This window comes from Lepidochelys kempii, chromosome 20 (genome assembly GCF_965140285.1).
Source record: "Lepidochelys kempii isolate rLepKem1 chromosome 20, rLepKem1.hap1, whole genome shotgun sequence".
Lineage (NCBI taxonomy): Eukaryota > Metazoa > Chordata > Testudines > Cheloniidae > Lepidochelys > Lepidochelys kempii.
The window spans coordinates 17,387,929-17,402,801 of NC_136399.1; the positions used below are offsets into that span (position 1 = coordinate 17,387,929).

General features: G+C 59.3%; 1 pseudogene; it reads right to left on the reverse strand.

Annotated features, from left to right (window-relative positions):
* Nucleotides 1-1,580: 1,580 nt before the first annotated feature.
* Nucleotides 1,581-14,556, reverse strand: LOC140901062 (syntaxin-binding protein 2-like; annotated as a pseudogene).
* Nucleotides 14,557-14,873: the final 317 nt, after the last annotated feature.

A 14,873-nucleotide genomic window follows, 5' to 3' on the forward strand; every position in this document is an offset into this window, starting at 1 on the left:
GCACGGCTGGGTGAGCCAGCACTGCACCAGCAGGGGGCGACCACAGGCCAGAGCAGAGCTGCCCCCAGGCCCTGGTCCAACAGTGAAAGGAGCAGCCACTGCCCCACCCTGCTCCCGGGTGCGGGGAGGCAGCGCTGGCCTGGTGACTCGGAGCCAGGACGCCTGGGACCTGCAGCAGGGCTGGAGGGGGAGTTGGGGAGATCCCGCTCCCTGGGCCCTCAGCCACCTGCCCCGCCCTGTGCCCTCCCTTCCCCTGCCTGTGAACAGCAGCAGAGACCTCGGCCAGCCTTTGGCAATGCACTTCATTGGCCCAGGCACATGCCCAGCAGGGCAGTAGCCGGGGGCAGGGCCAGCACTGACTTTGTGATAATGGGTGGGGGAGGGGCAGGGGCTCAGAGCTGCGAACAAACAAACTCTCCCCCTGCGCCCCCCACCCCCTGGAGGTCACTCCCAGTAAAGGAGGTCACTGCCTTTACCTGGGATCACTCCTGCCAGCGCTTGCCCCAGCACAGCCCGCCTGGCAGGCAAGAAGGAGAGGATCTCTAGGGCCCGTGGGATTCAGGGGGTGAGGCTTGGCTCAGGGCTTGATCAGACCCAAGGGGGCTGGAGCTGGCTGCCTCAGATGGAGCTGGGGCTCCAGGTGCCCAGGGCGTGGCTCTGATACCCAGGGAAAGGCAGTGGGGAGGTGTCTGCACTGGGCAGGGGCATTTGATCCAGGCCCATCAGGTGGCGAGCCCGCTCTGCCCTGCTGCTAGGGTGACCAGACAGCAAGTGTGAAAAATAGGGACAAGGGGTGGGGGGTAATAAGAGCCTAGATAAGAAAAAGCTCCGAATATCAGGACTCTCCCTATAAAATCGGGACATCTGGTCACTCTACCTGCTCCTGACCAACCCTGGACACGCCTCCTACGCAGTCCTGGCTCCACCCCCACTTACTTGGGCACTCTGACTGCAACTCCTGCTAGGACCCCTCCCCCCTTCGGGAGCCGAGGTCCCCACTGGGGGACAGGGCCAAGAGGCCAGGGTGCCAGGCTGTGATGGGAGGGGTGCAGGGACCAGGGCTGGGCCAGCACCCCAAGGCGGTGAATGGGGATGATATGGGGGCAGAAGGGGGGTTCTCTTTAATCCTTTGCAGACTGGACAGACACAGCTTGGGGCTCAGTGGCTGGGTCACAACCGCCCCAAAGCCAGATGGTGGTAGCAGCCTCTGCGTGCCCCGCATCACTAGCGGAGGGCTGACAGGAGGGGGAGGGGGAGGTGCTGTGCTTTGGGTCCCAGGCAGGGGAGGTAGGAATGGCTGAAGCTGGTAGATAATGGAGCCAGACTCTGCCCCTACCCCATCAGGGGCAGGGTGGCCACAGGGCACAAAGGGTGACAGCCCTAGAGGCTGTGCCAGAGGGAGGGAGCCTGGCCTGCCCTCTGCCCTAACAGCCAAGGAGTCATTCCCCCCCCCCCCCCCCAAGAACTGACACCGCAGCCAGGAGTAGGGGGGAAGGTGCCTTGTTGAGAAGAGGAGGTGGAGCTGGGGACAGCGAGCTGGAGCTGTGGGGGGCAGAGTCTCTGGGGGGAGGGGGCTGCCTCTAGGCCTCCTCGGGGTCTAGCTGGTTGAGGGTTTGGATGTCATCCAGGAAGCGCTTGGGGGTCAGGATGTGACTGGAACCTGGGGGAGAGAGAGGTGGTTGGCAGCGGTCGGCACAGTGGCGCGGGTATGAGGCTGGCATCACCATCACCCCCATTTTTGCAGCTGGACCCTGCTCTAGTGCAGGAGGGGAGGGACTCTCTCCTACCCCCTGTTGTTGTACCAATAAAATAAAAACCAGCAGGATCTTATTAAAGGGAAAAGGCAAAATGCCACATTTATTGTAAATATAATAAAGAAATATAAAACTCACACTGTCCTATCGTTACTTATTCCTTACTTAATTATATATATATCTATATATTCATTCATTCATTCATTCATTCATTCATACCAGTTCTGCATAGGGGTTTATAGTTACCAGCCTAGAGGTTGCTCGTGACAGGGTACTGGCCAGGTAACCTGTACACGAGAGTGGAGCCGAGTCCATGTCAGATGCGCATCCGATGCTCCTGAAGGGTAGTGGCAGAACTGGAGACTCAAAGTTCTCAGTCCTTAGTGTCCATTTTTATAGGAATTTCTTCCTATGCCAGTCCGTGGAATTTGCTTTGTCATATTGTTAGTCATGACTGCTCCAGGACGGCTGTCAGGTGCTCATCAGCTTTCTTCATCCTTTGAATTGGTCGGGTGGATCCCAGTTTGCCCTCCGGTGGGGTTCTCTGGTTGTCTCCACCTGGCGTCTTCTTCGGCCAATCGATGTTAAATTCCTAGGCTGGCACTTCCCTGTTTATTCAAAACCCACCATTCATTCACATACATTCCTTACTTTAATAAAAAAAACACATTTCTCATTTCACCGAGTATTGTTATTTTATTTGAGACTCCCTGTCTCTTGACATTCCTTCGGTATTGCCTTTCTTTTATTATACAAAGGTGTTATTTATTTGAGACTCCCCGTTTTTTTAACATTCCTGATCCAAACTATAGAAGGTGGGAGTCTCTATGTGACATTTCTATGAGCGCCGCTCCAATTCGTGGTTCTTCATGGGTGTTACAAACAAGCATGTCAATCTCCATTACAAAGTATCCGTTTGCAAAGTAGAGCCAATTGAACATAAAGTGAAGTTAGTTAAAAAGCATGTCAATCTCCATTACAATCAATGGAAAGCGCCAATACAGAGAAAGCAGAGTCAATTAAGCCGTTTAGTTTTACAAGCGTCCATCTTAATAACAAGTGAGAAAGTATCAATTCAGAGTCAATATGAGCGGTTTGGTTTTCCAAGCGTCCATCTTAATAACAAGTGAGAGAAAGTATCAATTTAGAGAAAGCAAAGCCAATTGAGTGGTTTGCAAGGTACGGTTTGCAAGCTTTAATACAGAATTGTAAATCAATATTGCAGATTTACAATTATGTCAAAAAGAAGAATTATAAATGCAGATTTAATAAATATTATAAATCAATATTGCAGGTTTACAATTTCTTATGAACAGAATCACAAATATTGGAATATGCCTACACTGTGGCCTGGCACCGCACCCCTCGTGCTGCTGTACCCTGCACAGCCAGGCAAGAATCCACGCGCTGACAGTGTTCCTCACCCTTGGGTCTTCGAGGGGTGTGTGCAGGGGGTGAGCCATATCCCTATGGGAGTTACTGGGGGTGTCTGACTGGGCCCCCACACATGGTCCCTGGGCAATGAGAGGCCTGGGGAGCCAGCGGCCAGGAGATCAGGTGGCTAGATACAGGCCTTGTGGGACAAGCACATCTGTTCCCAGACCCCTGGGTGCGGGAGGACAGAGGGTAGCATGGGCCCCCTGTGGGTGCTGGGCAGGCAGTTTTAGGGTCTCCCCCACCCAGGGGTCCCAACTGTCCCTGACCTGGGCATTCCAGCCACCCTTCCCCCCAGGACTCGCCCTACTCACCGATCACCACCTCCCACTTGCCCCTGGTGGCCGGGGTCAATTCGTAGGCGCAGCGCATCTCAGACATGGACACCCCACCCAGCACGTAGATGATGAGGCGCGGGCCCATCTGGTACTCAGTCGCTGGCTTGTTCTTGTGCCAATGCCTGAAGCAGGAGCTGGGGGAGAGAGGGGCAGTGTGGATACCAGGGGCTCGCTGAGGGAATGCCAGGTGTAGGGGTGGGCACTGCCCAAAGCGGGGGCTGGGGGGAGAGAGGGGCAGTGTGGATACTAGGGGCTCGCTGAGGGAATGCCGCATGGAAGGGCAGGGCCTGGAGGAGGTTGGGAGGCAGAAGGGAGTAGGGGAGGGTGGCACCTGCCCTGGGCTGGGGGTGCTGTCTAAAGCTCGTCCAGTCCCTTTCCTCTATCCTGGACCCTGGTGTGTTGAGGGACTGCTGGGGCGTGGGGGACACGGTAAGAGGGGTCCAGGGCTCCAGGCTCTTGGGCACCCCCTCCCCTGCAGAGGACAGGGCCCTGGCCATGCACTCCCAGGCACAGAGGCTCCCACACCCTGGGGTGTGTGTGTCAGGGCTCTGCTGTCCACAGCCCAGCCAGGCTCAGCCTTACCTGACAGCAGCCTGGGAGCTGGTGGTAGGGACCGGGTCTGACACGAAGGGCCACAGACTCTTGTCCAGTTTGTCCTCAAGGATGTCCTGGCAGGGGAGGACAGATCAGCAGGGGCCAAGCAGCAGGAACCTCTGACCTGGTGGCCAAGCCAGGCCCCATTGGGGCGGAGGGGCTGAGATGGCTCCTCACTCAATGATTGACAGTCCCTGGGGGGGAGCAGCCTGGGGCCCACTTTCCAGGGTGGGGCATGGGGAGCCAGCAAAGAGCACGCTGACTCCTCCAGTGATGCCCCCAACTCTCCACATCCCCCTCAGCTGCTCAGTGCCCTGCTGTGACCTGCCTACCCATCCACCGTTATGGGGAGGGCAGAGACCTCCTGCAGCCGGATCCAGGGCCCCTCACTTGGGGTGGGGGAGGCAGGGGGCTGCCCTCAGTGCCCCTTCCCTGCTGCGGGCAGATCCAGGCCCTGCCTCTTGCTCCATGAGGTGTGTCCCAGCCACGCAGGGGGCCCAGGCTATGATACATCCTAATGCCACATAATAGGGGCTTTTACATTAGTCCGCTGCTTTGACTTGTACAGGGAAGCTTAAGGCCTGCCAAGCTGTGGCTGGCGCAGAAGGGGGCGCCCCTGATTGGATTATGCATGGGACTGAGGTTACTGCAACTACCTGCCCCAAAATCCCACAGGAGGAACCATCACAATGCTGGAACAGGGGCCTGGGAGCCTCCCACCTCTGATCTGCCAGGGACAGGAGCTCTGGTCGGGGGGTTAATTCTTGGCCTGGAGGAGCCCCAAGCCAGTAGGTTGAAGGCAACTAAGTGTGCCCCCCACCCCCTTGAGGAGTGCCCCACAGGACTGGGTGATGAGGGGCTCAGCCCCCAGTAAGGGTGGGGGGAAGGAGTGACCATGTCACCTTTCACAAGCTAAGCAGGTTTGGGCCCAGGCAGTGCTTGGATAGGAGACCTCTAAGGAAAAGCCACTGGGTGCTGGGAGGTGCGAGTGAGTCAGCAGAGGGTGCTCTATGACCCCAGGGAGTGGGCGGGGGGCTCTGCAGGGGGTGCTCTCCCCGGTCAGTCAGTGACCAGTACTGTGCTGCAGGAGTTCATCCTTTAGATGAAAGTCACACAGCTGCTCCTCACTGGAGGTTAGACCAAGGACCCTGCCAGCCATTCAGATTCCAATGCCAGTCACGACAGTGTGCTGCCTGGATCCTCTGCACTTCCAGCCCCACACACTGATCACCTCCTGCCCTAGACTCTTGGGCAGCGCTGCTGGGCGGCTGTTAACAGCTGCCTGCCACTCCTTAGGAAGAATTCAGCCCTGGTGAGGAACCCCTGTATATACTGCCCATACCCCACCCCAGAGCTGGCAGCATCTCAGCACCGGGTAAGACAACTCCCCTGCACTCGTGTCTATGATTTAAGACCCCTAAGGATGGCAGCAGGAGAGGACTCGCTGATGAGCCCCTCACATGGCTAGAGCCCTGCGCAGATACAAAAATGTGGATGTGCATCAGCCTGCGATCCACAAGCCGCCTTTTACCTGTATCCGCATCCACACCGACAGCAGCTAGCGAGGGTGGGGAAGGGGTCTTGCAGGGAAGAGGCAGTGTGGAGGGGGCAGGGTCTCTAGGAGAAGGGGCAGCTTGGAGGGGGCGGGGTCTCAAGAAGGGGCAGTGTGGGGGCGGGGTCTTGAGGAGAAGGGGCAGTGTGGAGGGGGTGGGGGCTGGGGGGGGAAGGGGTTTCTCATCACGTGCCGCTCCTGGGGGGTCACGAGTGTACACGGCAGCAGCAGAGCATGTTGCATCACAGTGGGGTGGAGGGGTGGGGTGCCGGGCCCCACCCTCTCCAATCCCAAATCCTGCTGCTCAGGAGCTGGTGGGGACACTGGTGCTGCTCGAGCTGCTGGACAGGAAGCCGCGCGGTGGGGCGAGTGGGTGCCGGACAGCCCCAACTCCGACGTGTTGCCTAGCCACTGGCTGTGGGCCGGCGGCCCCGAGTGCCCTGCGTCCCCCGGGCTGCCTGAGCCAGATGCCGCGGGCCAGGCGCTGCTGGGGAGTACAGCCCTGCACGGTTGTATCTGCAGCCAATCCACTATCCGCAGAAATGGGGCACGGATATGCAGGGCTCTACACATGGCTGCCCCCAAACCACCCCCTTGGGCCCAGCCTGCCAGGTGTGACCCCAGTCCCCAAGGCCAGGAAGCAGATGGCCCGGTACCTCCATGATGTCCTTGAGCATGGGGATCCAGTGGGAGAGCTGGTAGCTGGACTCCAGCCGTGCTTTCCTCTTCGGTCGCAGCTGCCTGCTCTGGGGGAGGAAGGGAGAGGGGGTGAGAGGCAGCAGGGAGGAGGTGCGGGCTGGGAACGGGGGCAGACAGGGAGAGCGTGGCCTACCTGAGTCGCGCCAGCCAGGCTGGCAGGGGAGAGGCAGAGAAAACAGAATGGATCACTGAGTGAGAGAGAGAGAGAGAGAGAGAGAGACTGATGGGAGAACAGAGCTGCTTCCCCTCATTCGCCGCATGGCCACCCCAAGCAGTGGTCACCAGCTCCAGCTCGCTGGCGATCTGAGGTCCTGACTCCCAGTATCCTCTGCCAGGGCAGAAGAAGTCACCCCAGATGGGGAGTAACTCGGGGTCACCCTCCTATGGGGAGGGCGTCACCCCACTGTACAGGGACAGAGGCCACCTCTGTGCTGGGAGTAGGTCACTGCCATAGGGCGGCACCTCCAGGATGGCCTGGGCTCCCCTGTGCAGCACAGATCTGCCCCCTGGCATGAGTACAGCTGCTGGCCCCTGGCTCCAGTCCCTTACCCCAGGCGTGAGAGAGATGCCCAGGAACAGCATGTTGTGGATGATGTCTCTCTGCTGCTGGATGTTGGCATGCTGGATCAGCTTGGTGAGGTTCTCCTTGTCCACACCTGCACGGGGACAGACAGGTCAGCCCTAGCACCCCTGGGACGCACCCACAGCCCAGGCACACGAGTCCGTGGCCCCAGGAGTCCTAGTTCCCCGATCAAATCCTGAGATCCTGCTCTTCCCACCCCTCTCAGAGCTGGGGGTAAACCCAGGAGTCCTGGCTCCCAGGCCCCCTCTATCCCACTAGACCCCACTGCCCTCCCAGAGCTGAGCATAAAACCCAGGAGTCCTGGCTCCCAGAACCATCCGCTCTAACCCACTGAACCCCACACAGTTAATGATCGAATTTAGGTTCTTGCTGCTCCTCCCTCAACAGGTTCTCTCGGGCGCTGGGGTCAGGGGTCTCTCTAGTTCCCCCTGGCAGTGCAATGGGAGCCCCCGTCCCCCTGATCTGGGCTATTCCTATTCCTGCCTCTGCCACCTACTCCTGGCATGCTGCTCCATGCCTCAGTTTCCCCCGTGTAACATGGGGATAGTGCTTTCACCTGTGACAGGGAGGCTTGGCAAGAGCCTCAGGAATATCCCTGGGGGGACTCAACGGGAGTCACAGCAGCAGGGTGTGCACAGAGCAGGATTTTCCCTCCCCAGCGCCGCTATCAGCTCCTGAGAATAGCCCAGATCAGACTGGGGCTGCAGGCTGGAGCCAGCTCTGCTGCAGCAAGTAGCTCCGGTGGTTAACAAGCATGCTGTCAGTCTCTTCCCTGGGTAGATGGTTTGGGCAGCCAGGTGTGTGCCAGGCTCCCCTCTGGAGGCAGGCCTGTACTGCCAGCTGTGAGTTACAGAGCATCTGTGCCATGGGAGCCAGCTATCCCAGAGGGGGCCCCCCTGCCCGAGATTGGTAGCATTATCTCCCTTTTACAGATGTGGAAACTGAGGGGTAAATAGGGGAGGTGACTTGCCCAGAAGGGCTGTGGCCATTAATCCAGCCACACAGGGAATGCTATTGTTCTGCCAACCCCTCAGGATCTCCAAGGGGGTCTAGACCCCACCCCTCCCCCCGCCAGGATCTCCGAGCAGGTTCTAAATCACTCCTCCCTCCTTCTACTTCTCATGTGCTCCCCCGCGGCTCTGTCCCATGGCAAGGGCGTGGCCAGCACAGCTCGCTCACCTCTCCCATGCTGGGCTCGTATGCCTTGAACGCCTTGAGTTTGGCCAGCACAGCGTGCACCAAGTGGAAGTTATCTTCATGGTCCCTGCAGCAAAGACAAACCCTGTGGGTCAGAAACAGCTCCTCCCCCAGGGGCACATGCACTTCCTGTAGGAGGTAACCAGGTACCCTCGCCCTTTGGGCACACTCACTTCCTGTAGAGGATGGCTGGGTACTTCTCCATGGCACACTCACTTCCTATAGGGGATACCTGGGTACCCTTTCCCCTGGGCACACTCACTTCCTGTAGTGGATGGCTGGATACTCCTCCAGGGTTTCACACAATGTGGCAATCTGCTCTGCCAGATTCTCCATCTGCTTGTTCTTTTCGAAAAAGCGGTAGGGGCTGAACCAGTTGTGGAAGCTCTATGGCCTGTCCAGGGAGTACACCTTGGGGACAGGGGAGAGCAGAGATCAGACCCCAGTGCCAACTGCTTGCAGCCAGGCCAGCTGTGCCCCATAGACGCGCTGTTGGATCAGGCCAGCCTGGTGGAGCTGTAGCGAGCCCCTAGTGAGGAAGAGATCCCTTTGCCAGTGCCACTCCTGTTGTGGTAGAGGGATAGCGAGCCAGAGATTCATGTACCAGCCTGGGATAAAGATGCCCCAGGTTCAGGTCCTTACTTGGCTGCAGACTCCCAGGTGTCCTCAATGTTGGGGGAAGGGGCTTGGCGACGCTTCTCGTCTGGCGAAAGCCCCAGCATAGCCACGGGCAAACCCGGCATCAAGGCGCGTCTGCCGCTGTCGCTTATTTCACTGGCCGAACAGAACGAGCCATGGGGACAAAAGTGCTTGGACACCAATAAATAGTATCGGCCCATGAAGGGTTTGCTGGCGCAACGGGACGGGTGAGCCAGCATAGCCTCCTGACGGACACTCAGCTTCTACCAGCCAAAGCTTCTCTTGGCACAGCTGGCACCGGTACCCCAGATGAAATCAGCTAGAGTGGCGAAAGGACTGCTTTGCCAGCGTAACGGCACCTACCCAGGGTCTCTGCCACCACAGCTGCATCAGTTACAGGGGGATTTTTTCTCTCATGTCCCCGTAACAAACCCATACCAACAAAGCTTTTGTATGTAGACCAGGCTCATGTCTCTCTGTGCCTCAGTTTCCCCATCAATGCAATGGGGCTGACACCCCAGTCCTGCCCCTCAGGGGCAGGAGGGGGGAAATCCACTGATGACACAAGGTGGGGATGGGGTGGTTGGGTAAAGGGCAGGCGTGTAGAGTATCGGGCTGTCTTGCAGGCCTAGTATAAACCACCAGTAAGAGCTGGTAAAGCCAGGGAGGCAGGGCCCTCCTCCCCCATACATCTACCATCCCCACCAGGTGCAAGCCAGCGATTCCAGGTCTCACAGGGTGTGAGCAGCCAGCTAGTCCCTGCTGCCCTGTGCTGGCGTCAAACCCGGGGCCCTAGAAGGGAAAGGTTCCCCCGCCAAGCCACATGAACCACTAAGGGTGGGGTGTCGTACGTCACCATCCGCCGCGCGGACCTGCTCCTCCAAAGCCCGGCCACCCCTCACCCGGCTCTCGTAAGGCAGGAAGGCCATGTTGATCTCCTTGAGGGTTTTGATGACCTTGGTGATCCGTGACTTCCTCAGCTCCTTGAACAGAGGCTCAGGACAGGCTGCAAGGCAGAGGCAGTGGGTGGGAGTGACAGGCACAGGGCTCAGGACCCCCAGCACAGCACCAGCCCCCACGGACGGGGCCAGACCGGGCACAGCAGGGGCAGTAGTGCTGCACGCCTGTGGGGAACCTGGGCGAGCCAGCAGGGCCACACAGGAGTCAACGATGAGTCCAGCCCCCCCGAACCAGAGTCATGCCGGGTTCTTGCCTTCTGCAGCATCAGCAGCGAGGGGGAGCCACAATCTCTCCTACGCAGCCCCTGTCTCACACCCTGCCCTCAGCCCCCCGGCAGGGCTGAGTGACCAGAGTGTACAACATAGGATGATGCACAAGGAGGAACAGGGACTTGGGCTCCCCCTGCCGCTGTAATGGGGAGAAGCAGATCTGACCCTGACACACTGGGTATTCTGGTGCTGTCCCATCCCCCCACCGAGTTGGGACTGATGGAGCAATGCATGCTGGGAATGGTAGCCAGAGGCCTCCTTTCTGGGCACATGCTGCAGGTGTCTGTGAGCCGTGCTGGCTGGAGGCAGGCCCGTGGGGGAGAAGGGGGGGAAGGGATAGGTGGCGTCATAGAATCATAGAATATCAGGGTTGGAAGGGACCCCAGAAGGTCATCTAGTCCAACCCCCTGCTCGAAGCAGGACCAATTCCCAGTTAAATCATCTCAGCCAGGGCTTTGTCAAGCCTGACCTCATTCGGTCTGGCCTGCTGGGGCTGCATCCCCTGCAGGAGGGCAGAGCATAATCAGGGTGCTGCGCACTGGCCTGCCGGCAGAGAGAGTCTCCCCCACCCCCAGGCTCCAGTGTGCCGCTGTCCAGGCTCCCAGCTGGGGGATCCCCCGACCCCCGATACTCACGGCTGAGGAAGAAGACGTGAACTGCCTTGTAGTTGAAGGTGGGGGTGCCCTGGAAGTCATTGATCAAAGCCTGCACCGACTGCAAAGGGGGAAGAAAGGGTGTGTCAGCACCTGCCGAGGCCCCTCCCTGCTGCTCAAATGGCCCAGCCCATGCCCAGCCCCTGGGGACTCAGGGCCTAGCATGATGCCATCAGGAGGTGGGCTGGTTTTTACCCCCCTGGCTCTGGGCTCCCTCCCCACCTGGAGCAGGGCTTGTCCCCATGTGCCCGGGACATCCTTAGGGCCCAGTCATGTCTCTCGCTGCCACAGAAGTGTCCATGCCCGGCCACAGATGGGGCCTGGCATTGCCTTGCTGCTGAACTAAGTGGGCTCTGAGCAGTGCCCAGGGAACAGCCGGCCGAGCAGCAATCCCAGGCAACTACCATCAGGGCCCCCTCCCTCCCCGGGCGCCATGCTGGGCACCTGCAGCTTCGCCACGCCAGCTAGCCTGGCAGGGTGTTTGGAACCTGTTCAGACCCCTCGACCAGCCATTGTGACAGGTGAGAACCTGGCTGCCCTGTCCCAAGCCCCAGGCCCCAGCTTGCAGTCCTCTCCTACAGCGCTCCCTCCGCGGGCAGCCCCTGCGGGTTCTGGGCTTCACCCTGCTCTGCCAGCGCCCCCTGCCCCTGGTCTCCCTCCACTCACCTTGCTGCTGCAGATGCAGGAGCCTCCTCCCCAACAGCCCCTGCTCCCTGAGCCTCTGCCTCATCGAGTCTCCTTCGCTTTGAGTCTCAGCTGAGGTCGCCTCTCTCCGCCTGCTGCACCTGCCCATCCAATCCCCACAGGATTGCACTGCGGAGAGGTCTGGGGGACAGTCTGTGCCTCACGTGGCAAAGAACATGAAGCCCAGCTCCGGGGAAGCAGCCTCCTAGGGAGCCCCTACTGGCCCCATTCCCATCCTGACGTTGTGCTGCGCACAGAGAAATGGAACGAGGGGAGTCTCCGTGTTCCCCTAGGAAAGCCCTGTAGGCCATTGGCCCAACATCTCCACCACCTTCCTGCCGTGCCGAATGCTCCCTCTGCCGCACCGGCCTAACCCGCTGCTCCACATCCCCCGGCCCAGTCCATGCCGGGGGCTCAATAACCTGCCTGGCCAATGGTGCATACTGCCCCATGCTTGGCACTCTCCTGCTCCTCCTCCCACCCAGGCTGATTCACTGGTCCCAGTGGTCTGATCCGGTGTGTGTGTGTGGGGGAGATATGGGGCTAGCTGGACAAGCTGGGTCTGATCCAGCGCGGTGGGAAGGCAGACATACCCAAGCCTAGCTGGGGACGGATGATGGGCTAGACAGAGCAGGGATCTGATCCAGCCTGGAAAAGCTCAGGTTCCTAATGAATCTCAAGAGGCTGGAGGGGGAGGAGCATGATATATGGATACAGCATATCCCCAGGGGGACACCAGGGCAACAGGTTCGGCCTCCTTACCTTCCATTCTCTTTCCTTCTTCACGAGGACAACGCTGAGGATCTCTGCGAGGGAAAGAGACGGGGATTAGTGGTGGGGCTCAGACGGGACGGCTGTGCCCTGAGCCAGGACCCACTGGCTGGTGGAAGGACGCCTCGGGGAAGTGGCTCAGAGGCTGCTTTCAGGCCAGATAGTGTTGTGCTCCTAGCAGAGCCCCCAGTCAGCGATCGTGGTGGGGTGACAGGCTAGATGGGCCATGGGTCTGATCCCCCTTCCTTTCTGCCAGGCTGGATACGAGCGCAGCTGAACTAAGGATCTGGCCCCGTGCAGGAAGAAAACAGATCCTGTCCAGCACCTCTTGACTGGAGGGGATCCAGGGACCCTCACTGTGTATGGGGGACAGCAACACAACAAAGACTTCAAATTCTGAGTCCTGCACATAGAACCCCTCCAAGGCATGCCCCACTCAGGGAACTGCTGGCCTGTCTCCTGGGCACCTTCCACAGCCCAGCTAAGCAATTAGATAGTCAGCTCTTCGGGCCAAGCACCATCTTTTTGTTGGTGATGACTGGCGCTCCTGGGCACCACTGTAATACACCTAATGAATAATGTACAACGCCTTGCAAAATGGGGCCTTGGTCCATGACTGGGACTCCTGGGTGCTACCATAATACATCTGTTTTACCCCTACGAAGCACCTGATTCTGGCTGGCCCCGTAGGGCAATAGCCCCGAGACCCTGACCTGTGCTCTCACTCTCACTCCCACTCCCGGTAGCTGGTGTGCGTGAGTGCACTGCCCAACACACTATGTTTCCCCCATAACTCAAGCAATGCCTCTCCCTACCCCACCTCTAGCCCATCAGGACTTGGCTGCTTGGTCCTAATGAGGCTCCAGGGGCTATTCTGCACCAGGACGCGCTGGCCTCCCTGCTGCTTTCCTGCAGTCCTTTACACCTGCGGCATGCGGACGCCCCGTTCACTGGGGCACGTGGGGCTCGAGTGCACGGTAAGGGGCTGGCAGCACAGACTGGATCTAGACATGGCGAAGGCAGACACAAACCTGCTTTCTCCACGCATTTCGACCCTGAACTGCAGCTACACCCCCCCCTCCCCACGCCAGCCCTGGACTGCCCCCACCAGCTGTGCCAGTGCCCCTCACTACTGACTGGAGCCCTTGCTATCCCAGCCCTGGCTCCCACCCACTCCCAGCTCCGCCAGTGCCCCTCACTCCTGTCCACAGCCCCCTGCTATGCCAGCCCTGGTCTGTCCCCCACCAGCTCTGCCTCACTCCTGACCTGCAGCTATTCCAGTCCTGGGATCCCTGCCTCACGGCTCTGCAGATGCCCCTCACTCCTGACTGCAGCCCCCTGCTATCCCAGCCCTTTGCTTACCCCCCCCCATTCCCAGCTCCACCAGTGCCCCTCACTCCTGACCCGCAGCTATTCCAGTCCTGGGTTCCCCCCCTCACAGCTCTCAGATGCCCTTCACTCCTGACCCGCAGCCCCCTGCTATTCCTGTTCAGAGACCCCTCTTGAACCAGGGCAGTATGGCCCACCCCAAGTATTCAGAAGTCACATGTCAGGCCCTCCTAATTGTGCGATTTAGTGAGGAAAAGCTAAGAGAAGAGCTAAGGGTTATTAGCACCACCGGCCGTCCTGAGCTGTGGGCCACTTTTGCTCTGTCCCAGTTCTGGGGGCAACCATGGAACATCAGAACTGAATCCACTTTGCAAGGGTCTTTTAAACCCCAGGTCTGTGGTCTGGATTTAGCCACAGGCCCCGTCCACTGCAGCCTGGGCTGGAGATTCAGCAGTGGGTTGGGCTTCTGAAGTAACAGAAGTGGGTTGGGCTTCTGAAGTGTAAGGCTTTACCTTGATCTCTCCTACATTACAGCTATAGCCTACGCCAGCTCTGTGTTGGGGCCGGGCAGAAGTGTACTGCTTTACTATGTTACGAAGTGGCTATGACGTCATTTTTCTCCTTGCGCGCAGCCGTTACCCGTTCTGACAGGCTGTTTATAATGCTAACTTTACTAGTTTTCAGAGGTTGTCGGGGGTGGGGGGGGGGAATGTGCAAGGTGGAAGTTTCGCCTAGTGCACAAAATATCCTTGCACTGGCCCTGGTGGGAGTCATCCTGATGGAAAGAGATGACGACGATGACGCCCCCACAAAATGCAGCTCCTATGGGAGGGGGCAGCCCTTGGGGGTGGGGCAGACAGCCTCCTCCCCTTCTTGGTGTGTGACAGGCAGGCGGGGGGGAGCTCTCTGCTCCGACTGACTCCTAATCCTCCCCGAGGGTGAGACACACCCAGGAGCACCCCTCCCAGGGCTCCCCAACTGGGCCCTGCCCCCCCAGACCCACACCCAACCAGACCCTGCCCCCGACCGGCTCCACACTCAGACCCCCCGGCTCCGCACTCACTCTTGCGCACCACCGCCTTCAGTCCGGACGGGGCCATCTCCGCCTCTTGCCACGTCCCCTCGAGCCCTGTGGGTAGAAGTAGGACTCAGCTGTGTGCGGGGTGGGGCTGGAGTCAGGACTCCTGGGTCCTGCCCCGGCTCTGCTCCTGTCCTTGGGCACGCCCTGGCCTCTCCCTGCCATGCTCTGGGGAGTGTCTGTGACGCTGGACGACGGCCCCTAGTGACGCTGAAATCAGTCACTGGTGGATGGGCCCGGCCCCCCCTTGTGTCACTGATGGACGGGCCCAGCCCCCCCAGTGACTGATTTCAGTATAAAGCAACTGGGGTGCTGGCGGGTCGATGTCTGCAAGGCTGA